The sequence below is a fragment of the Vigna radiata genome, chromosome 4 (genome assembly GCF_000741045.1).
Source record: "Vigna radiata var. radiata cultivar VC1973A chromosome 4, Vradiata_ver6, whole genome shotgun sequence".
Lineage (NCBI taxonomy): Eukaryota > Viridiplantae > Streptophyta > Magnoliopsida > Fabales > Fabaceae > Vigna > Vigna radiata.
Window position 1 is genome coordinate 5,508,197 of NC_028354.1, and position 9,912 is coordinate 5,518,108.

Consider the following 9,912-nt stretch of genomic DNA (forward strand, 5'->3'; position numbering starts at 1 on the left):
AAAATTGTATAATTTAGAGAGAGAGAGAGTAAAATTACAAAAAATTATGTATATATAAATTATATTATTTCTAAAATTTAATTTGAAGTTTTGGAGTGAGACTAAAATTTAATTAAAGTTTTAGAGTGAGGCTAAACCCACTTGAACCCTGACCCTAACCCACTTGAGAGGGGGTTTTGGGGGTTTGGGCTTTTTTCAGGCCCCCTACTTAAGGGGCTTCTTAAAATAGGGCTTTTTCAATAGTGGGTTAGGGCTGGCCTTGGGGCCATGGGTTAAATTGACACAATAAAAGTTATTTTTGTGATTTAGAGATAGACTTTATTTTTTTTGGTAAACCAATATTATTTATTGTTGGATATTAGTCAAAGTGTTCTTGACCAATTGAGAGTGTATTTTCTTACATATGTTAATTGTTTTTTTTTTCCAACTGTATGTCATAATTACTCTCTGTCCATGTATGCAATTATTATTTTTATCATTCATAAATAAATATGTTAATTTGTTTTGGTAAAAAATTTCATAATGTTTTTAATGTTAAATGTAAAACTTTTAATCAACATTAACTTCAATCATCAATATATTGAAAATAGCTTTGATTTAAATCAACATAAAAAATTGTACTCGACATTAGCTAAAAAAAATATGGATTAACGTCATTTGAACAATTGTTTTTGTAAACACCAATTAAAAAAATTTAGTAAAATTTGATCGAAAAATAAAGATTAAATATAAATATAATTAATTTTAAAATTTTTGAATTTTTAATAATAATTTAATATTTAAATATTTAATATTTAATAATATTTTAAATATTCAGTAATGACTATCTCTCATGCAAAAAGAGCACAAACTTGGCGAGGAAGATAGGACTGAGTCAACAATAATCTAGAAGGCGCATGCATATTTAATCATTTATTTCAAAGTTTTTTTTGCCATATTAAGCATATTCATTAGGGATACTATAACCACAATTTTAACCTTTTTGTCCTTCATAACACATCTTATGATATGCAATATTTTGTATAATTTTTTAATTAAAACAAAAAAAAAAAAGTATAGACATCTGGTAAAAAACATCTAATAAAATTTAAAAGTTGTGTTTACAGAAAAAATTAAAAAAATCAAATTTATATTTGTTAAACATATATACTTGTATTTATTATATAAAATTATATGATAAAAAATAAAATTTTGAAATTTTATTTATGAAATAATATTTTTTAAACCAAATTATATATTTTAAAGTCAATTTGTCTAATTTTATAATTTATATATTTTTATAATATTTTTCACAAATTCAACTCACAATTAAATTTCTAACATCACAAAACTTTTAAATGTTATTGTAAAATTTTACGTTAAATAATTTTGAAAATTAATTTAAACTAGATGTTCAGTTGTCTCTTTTTTACAAACAAGAATTCCAAAGTAAATATTTTCTTTAATGTATAGATTACAATATATTTGAAATTTGTAGAATGAATAAAATAACATTATTACAACAAAATATTTTTAAATAAGTGAATGTTAGACATCATTATTATTATATAAAAATTTCATTAAAAAAATAAATATTACATTAAATTTATGATAGAATTATATAACACATAAAAATAACATATTATGAAAAACAAAGTCAATCCATGATTCTTTCCAAAAGTCATTCTATACTTTAAGTTAAAACAAGAAAAACAAATTTTTCGTTATATTAAAAAAATGCCATTCCTCTCCCATTAAAAAAAAAAAAAAAAACTCTAATTTTTAAAAATTTTTGCTTTCTAATTAACAAATAATTAAAATTTCACTTTTATCATTTGCTATAGTTTATGTTCAAACTTAGTGAATCTTCAAAAAAAAAAGTTGTTCAAATAAAATTTGATAAAATAAATAATTATTTGTATAAAAACTCTAAAGCATAAAGTCTTTTTTTTTTATTGGATTATATTTTAGTATAAGCAATTAATTTACATTTTACTTTATGTTTTGGAAACTATATTAGTACAGTATTAATTATGAGTATTTTACGCATAAGAGGATATGTTTTATCTTGTACATATACATGCTTTACTTCTATTTTTTACTCTCGATGTATGAAATCTGTTTCTTGTAATTAAATTATAATTACAGAAAAAGTTTTTTTAAGAAAATCCAAACAGAAACTATACATAATGTTTTCTTCTTTGGATTATTTAAAAACCAACACAGACCTATTGGTCAAAACCTTCTAGAAGATGTTTCATTATTTTGTAATTTAAAAATATTTTTCTCCTCTGGTAATTCTTAAATAGTTTATAAAGACAACTAGCTACTATGTTTATCTTAAGTGAGATATCTTAAGTGTGTTAGAAAATAATAAATATTGATATAATTAATTAATTTATCTTGTATACTGTCTAATGATCCAAATAATATTATTACTAAATAAGAATACTTTGTTTAAAAGTGTATATCTGTGTATGTATTCACATCCTTCCAAATTTTCAAATAATTTTTTTTAAAATAAAAATATTTCTTATTAATTAGGAGATATTATTGAATACATAATACGTAAATGTACATCTACATCCATTCTTATTTATAACATTACAAGTTCGTTGTCAATTCTTTCTACTACCCGTAAAATGACTATTTTTGTATATATAAACATATATATACAATCATCATACTAGAATCACAAAATATAAGGATAAACAATTTATATAATGAATCATAAATTTATTATTATTCACTTAACTTAAACAATTCTTATTATATAACAATATATAAAAAATTATGGATAAATTCATTGATTTCACTTTATGATGTATTTCAATAATACTTTGTAAAATTTTCAACTTAATTCAATTGTGTATGAGATTGTTATTACAAATTTATCGATATAACTTAAGAATAGAAACTATTTGACATCTCAAAATCATCATTTAATTTTTACAAAGTCTTTTTTCATAATTCCTAAATTTACTTATAAAAACATATTTAAATAAAAAACTTAAATATAGTTAACATAAAATATAGAATGTCACAATTGTACATAAAATATTATTTATATTGTAAATATCTAAACGTTACAATTATAAAAAAAATTTCATGTAAGATAGTTACCTAATTATATAGTATAATTAATTAAAATAAAAGCAAAGTATATTTTTAATTGAAGTATTTTTCAAAAATTAAATTTATTTTATATTAAATATTTAACTATGAAATTTAAATATGATTAATAACTAATATGAAATTAGAGATGTTGCATATTGTGTTATTGATATCGTGTTTATGAGTTTTTATCTCGGTTGGCTGAACTCATATAGATAATCATCCATATTAATTTTTAGTTAATAAAGTTACTTGATTAAACCTTAATCATGATCTTAAATCAAACTTATTTGACAAAACCGTTTTAATGTTGAATTTTAATAATTGAGTAAATATAAACATGAATGACATAAATGTCCTTATATACATGTCTATATTTTATTTTATAAAATCTTTAATGACAAAATGAGATGAATTTAATCAAGGGAAATAAACTAATTATACTTGAATGTAATAATATGATTGAAAAAGTTAATAAATCATCATCAGAAAATCCTATAAATAAATTTATTTGAAAAATAGTATAATTGTTTGTGATAAAATAGTAAAAATTAAAAGATTTTCGGACTATGCTATATGCAGTGACTTTATATAAGGATGCCAATAAAAAAAATATCATGAATTTTAACAAGTCTTTTGACAAATTAAAAAATTTATCGTAAACCAAGTAAACGAATATGCATTTGATTAAATAGAATACTTAGATCCAATAAAAGTACTTCAATGAATAAACCTATCTACAAATCCAACCTTTTTCATTGGATATAAAGTTTATCATTTTCAAAAAAGTCAAATATTCTGAAATTTGATATTTTAGTATCGTTTTTAACTTTAACCTTTTTTATATATTTTTTAAGTTAAAAATAATATTAGTTACTTATTTATTTAAACAAGTATTTTTTTCCTCCTAATATCTAATTAGCTTACATGATAATATAAAAATAAAAATGATAAAATAGAATTATTTAAACGAATTTTCAACTATATTATAAAAAAAGGACAAAGTAATGTGTTTTTAGTTATTCGTATACCCTTTTATGTGTTTCTATTTTAGGTGACCCTCATAAATAAAATTACTACATATTTACTCTTAACATTATTATTTGTAATCTCTTTTTTTTTTCAAAACTTTGAAAAAATGTGACAACATTTAGTGCATTATAAATATGAGAAAAACACATGTCTTGAAAAAATAAATTGAAACTAAACTTAAAATTAGTTTTATTTGATAAATTGGTGTTGTTAAATTAAAATTTTAAGAAAATTAAATCTCACCAATATTTTCAGACATTTTTTATGACTAAAAATCATATTTAAATGAACCTAGGGATGAAATTCAATATCATAGGTATAGCATTGAATCTACCTTTAAAACTACCTTACGATGGAGAAACAACTAAAATAAGACCAATCACAAGTATATTTTGAAAAGTAAAAATAGATTAACTCTTTGCAACACGATTTCACTTGCTAAAAGATATTTCATTGAAAAACTTACGAAAAAAAACAGATTTCTTGACCTTAATAAAAAACTTGAAGAACATCTAATTTTGTTTTTACCTTTTGACATGATAATGATGTTTTATAATGAATTTGAATTTGAATAAGGATAGGAGTGACATGGCTAGTATTTAATTATTTGACAATGGTTTCTAAATATTTTTATTATTGATGACCTGATTGATTGAATATTGGTTTATGTACAAATTTCAAAGTTGGATTTGATTTTTATATAATGGAAGCATGTTATTTACACTTGCTATAATTATTAAGAAATCATTAATAAACACATTTGTCAGAATTTGAATTGAAGCTTACTAATTTTAGGTGTATTATTTTGGGAGATGATTTAGAAGAAAATGAGTTGATGAATTTGAAGAGATTTTAGAATAATTTTTGTTGTTGTTTATTTGGGTAGATTTAGAAACGAATAAGAGTATATTTGAAAATAAAATCTATGAGAATTAATATAAAATTTAACGATGTGATAAATAAAAAAATTGTTTTATTGTTAAAAATTAAATATTATCAAAATACTTTTAATAATAAAAGTAATATAAAGTTGTGATTGTTAATATTATATATAATTATAAAAATTATTACAAGAAAAGAAAAAAATAAAAATTAATTTTTAACATGAAAAAAATTGTATCATTATAATTATAAATATTCTTATCATCATCATCATCATTATTATTATTATTATTATTATTATTATTATTATTATTATTATTATTATAATTATTATTAAGATGAAGTATAATGCTGAAATTCATTGAATTATTGGAATTGAATATAAATAATTGGAACCGAATACAAAGTATTATAATCGGATACTAAGAGTTTGGAATCAGATACAAGTTACTTGATATCAGTTCCATCATCTATTTTAACTTTGCCTCATTTTATAAGGGATAAAATGGGTTTTTCACCCATAATCAGTTAAAATCCCATAGGCAGATATTCAAAAAGGTTGTATCCTCCAAATACTCTTCCTTCCTTCCTTTTAAATTAATTAATGTGAACAGAGATTATGTGACACCGGGCACTTACAGGGTGGGAGTGATCGCCGGTGCAAGAAGCATAGTGCAGGGAGCACGGACAAGGAGCGGCTCCTGGCAGGTTTCGAGTGGAAGGGGCACATGGACGAATCAAACATACACCGGAATGAGAGGGATCTGGAGATTGTATAGGTATGGGACTATACAGTTGAAGGATAACTTAAAGGAATTGATTTGACTACTCATATCAACAAATGCATTTGTTTTTCGATAGCCTAACTCATAAGAACTCCATGGTTAAGCGTGCTTAGCCCAGAGTAATTATGGGATGGGTGACCTTTCAAGAAGTTTTCTCGGAAAGTGTGTGAGTGAGGACAAAACACACTGGAAAGCCTCGTGTTGATATGTGGGGACAGTCAGCAGTCCTGTAAGTTGCCGGGGACGGAAGAAATACATACTTAGTGGTTCATTATTATGGTTGAATTAATCGTTTACTACAGGATAGAAAATTATCACACAAATAAAAATGTAACTTTTTATTATTATTTAACATTATGTCACAATTCAATCTTGGCCTCTTTTGTATTTAGGAAATTGATGTAAGATGAAATACAAAATAATAACAAAAATTACTATTATCCTTAGTCTATATACGAATAATGATTTTATTATATGTATTTTCAAAAGAGTGTAATTTTAATAAAAAAAGAGAGAAGATAATTAATCTAGTTATTGCACACAAAATTATTCACCATATCTATAAGACTAAAGTGGATAATTATTAAGATAGACATTGAAAAACTTATAACAAAAGTGAATTGCTCTATTTAATTTTTGACCCAAATATAATGCCACCGTAAATATTTATTATTTTTTAACTATTTCTTATTTTCTTGAAGCATAGTTCGTTGAACAACTAGAACATACAACTCTTATACCACTGCATTTTAATTAAACTAAATATTACCGTCATTTTTTAAAATTTATAATTACCCAATGGCAAATGTCAAGAAGTTTTTATTATATATATATATATATATATATATATATATATATATATATATATATATATATATATATATATATATATATATATATATATATATCCCACCATCCCTCGCTATATATTGAAATTGTAAAATATAATAAAGTAGAAAAAATTAAAAACAATAGGTATCAATAAGTACTAGAAAATTATAGTACAATAACATGTAAATCAAATCACGCTATTATCCTGTCACAGTCATAATTTGTTATGTATAAAGATGAAAACGGATTGAGTATGGATAATGTCTATAGATAATATCTATTCGCAATTTGATTTGACAAAAAAAATTCATTTATTATCCGATGCTATATCGCATAGATATTTTCTTAAAAAATATTCAAAAATATTTTAAACTTACGGATATTTATGGATACCAACAAATATGTTTATAAATTATTAAAATAAAATTACATAAAATATAAATAATATAATATAAATTAAATATAAATTAAATTTTAATTTTAGTTAAATTTAACCTTATAAAATATAAATTAATGCTAATTTGAATTAAATTTAACTTAATAAAATATAAATTAAATTTTTATTTTTATTTTTAACGGATAGTAGATATCCGTAGGCATGGATGTATACTATCCGCACTTGATCCGTTTATAAGTGGGTATTAAAATATCCCTACCCATAACTTACAGACAGTAAATATTTACGAGTACCAATTAACTATCGTGAATTTTATCCACAAATATTTGTATATGCAAATTTTTTTGTCATCCCTAGTTGCATAGTATCTGATATAATTTTTTATCAAGCAATAAAGTATAAAAATATTTTATATAACATCTTGAAAAAATAAACTATTTGTTCCAAAATAAATTTAAGAAAACTAATTAAGTTTTTCTCGAAATCAGTAGCTAGTAGAGAAAAAATATGAATATGAGATTTTCACAATTATTTGTAATTGGGTTTGGTTTGGGCGTATTACCGAACACAGTTCTTTACCAAGACGACTCTTCAATATACTCTCACTTCGCCGAAAAAAGAAGAAGAAGTTTCCATTGTAAACAACTACAGAAAAGATATATAACACTCAAATATCTACTTTCTCGTGTAAGAAAATGAAAAGCAGTATAACCTTTTAATTGAATAAAAAACATAAGGCGAAATATTTTATATTTTAATTTTTTTTATTTATACTTTAATTAAACAAAGAATGTTCTTTGTTTAACATAGATTAAGAAGAAAATTCAGTTTAATAAAGTGACATTAATTTAATCAGTCTATATTATGTGTCCATAAGATCCCTGTCAATTTCAATTGGTATCAGCATTAAATAGTAAATTGAACATAATATAGGAAGATAGGATTCAAGCACACATTACACTTGTCTATTAGTAACAATAAGGAATGCTTATGAATTTGTTTATTCGAGTGAATTTCGAGATAGTAACTGAGAGTATTTGAAGGTAATTTTTTTATTGTTGTTTATTTGAATAGATTTGGTGATAAGTGAGAATAGATTTGGAAGTTGAAAATTAGTATAGAATTTAATTTATGTGACAGATTAAAAATAATTATTTTCAAATTCATTCTCACTTACTTCCAAATCTATTCAAATAAATAATAAAATTATTTATCATCAAATCCTCTCTCCCAAATTTACTCAAGTGAACAAGACTGTTGAAATGCTTTTATGTCGCGCTAAAAGTCAACAAAATCTTGTCCCCCTAATGTAGTATAGGGCTGACCAAGAGTCAATCCAAAGACTCAGCAAACTTAAGATTAAAGTGTGGAGTTATATCTTGTTATTTTTTTATTAACTATCTACTAATGCAAGGGGGACATTTAAAATGAATAAAACTGAAATTAAAAAGAAAAGAGAAATAAGAAATCAAATCTGTTTAAAAAGTATATAAGGCAAGAACAAATAAGGAGATAAAATCTAAACTAAAGTAAGGAAAAGATATAAAATCTAACTAAACATACAAGTCATACAGTACCTAAATTCTAAAACTGGAACAATCAAAAACATGTATTCACAGATGTAAAAATTACGAAGCAAATGCAAACTAACATGAAAAATATAAGATGTAACAATGAAAGAATGAATCTAATCTGAACAGTGAAGGAACAATGTTAGGAATTGAAAAATTAAAGTGGACTGAACCTTGATTGAAAGACCTAAAATCTAAGAAATTAAAGTCTAAATTCTAACGAAATCGAAATATGAAGAACAAGATAGAAATTCTAACATCACAATCAACACTTACTGTTTATTCTAAAATATGTGAAAATTCTAACTCCAAGAAATGATAGAAACTAAAACAATATTTTCTCTTGTTGAACTCACTCTGACTCGAGAAGACATCTCGGTCAAACACGCTCACTATGGAGTCGTTTAATTCCAGAAAGGAATTACAATGTCAGAGTTTCACCGTTCAACTTATTTACAATCAAAAACAAGAAAGATCATTCACATAATAGAACAAGAACACAATTCAAGGAAAATTAAACACAACGAAAATATCACCGTCTCAACACAGAGGAACATTACAGAAATTTATTAACAAGAACAAGATTACAAGAATGTACCGAAGAGGAACAAGCAAGAACACGAGAACTGGAATCTACCGGAAACGATAAAACCCTAGACTCTCGCGTCGCTCTCTAAAACGTAAAAATCAGAAAAATGAATGTGACCCCCTCTCAATATCTCAGTGTATCGTCCCCCTTATTACATGAAAACAATCCCCTTATATAGGGTAAAAATCCAAAACATAAAAAGAAAGAAAAGGGAACAAGACCTTCATCATATCTTCTCTTCATCCAACGGCCCCTTCTTCAATTTGCTTCTCAACCCTCCGATCATCTTGCTATCTTTGTTGGTTTGGACTCCACACGTGCCTCGAGCTCATCTTCCTCGAGCTTCTGATCCGATTAAGTGGCACGAGCCCTAGCTCCCAGGTGCTATCTCCTTTTCTCGTTTCTTCTTTAGTCAATCTCTCTGAACCTTTTTCAAAATGAAAGTGAAGAAATGAACCTTCTCTCTGCAGCCAAACCCACTCCAAAACGCACCGTTCCACTAAAGGTACCCAAAACAGCAGCATCCAATCACCGCAGTGTCTAATGTCCAACGCAGTTTTCAAATCAGCCCAATGCACGACCCACATCAAATCTTCAGATCAGCTTATTAATTGGACTTCAGCCCATTATGTGCAGCAAATCTCATCCAGTTACCAGCCTATTTAGCCAGGGTCATTCTGCAAAATAGAAAAGTTTAAGAACAGGGACCAATCAGCAAATGAGAAACGGTTT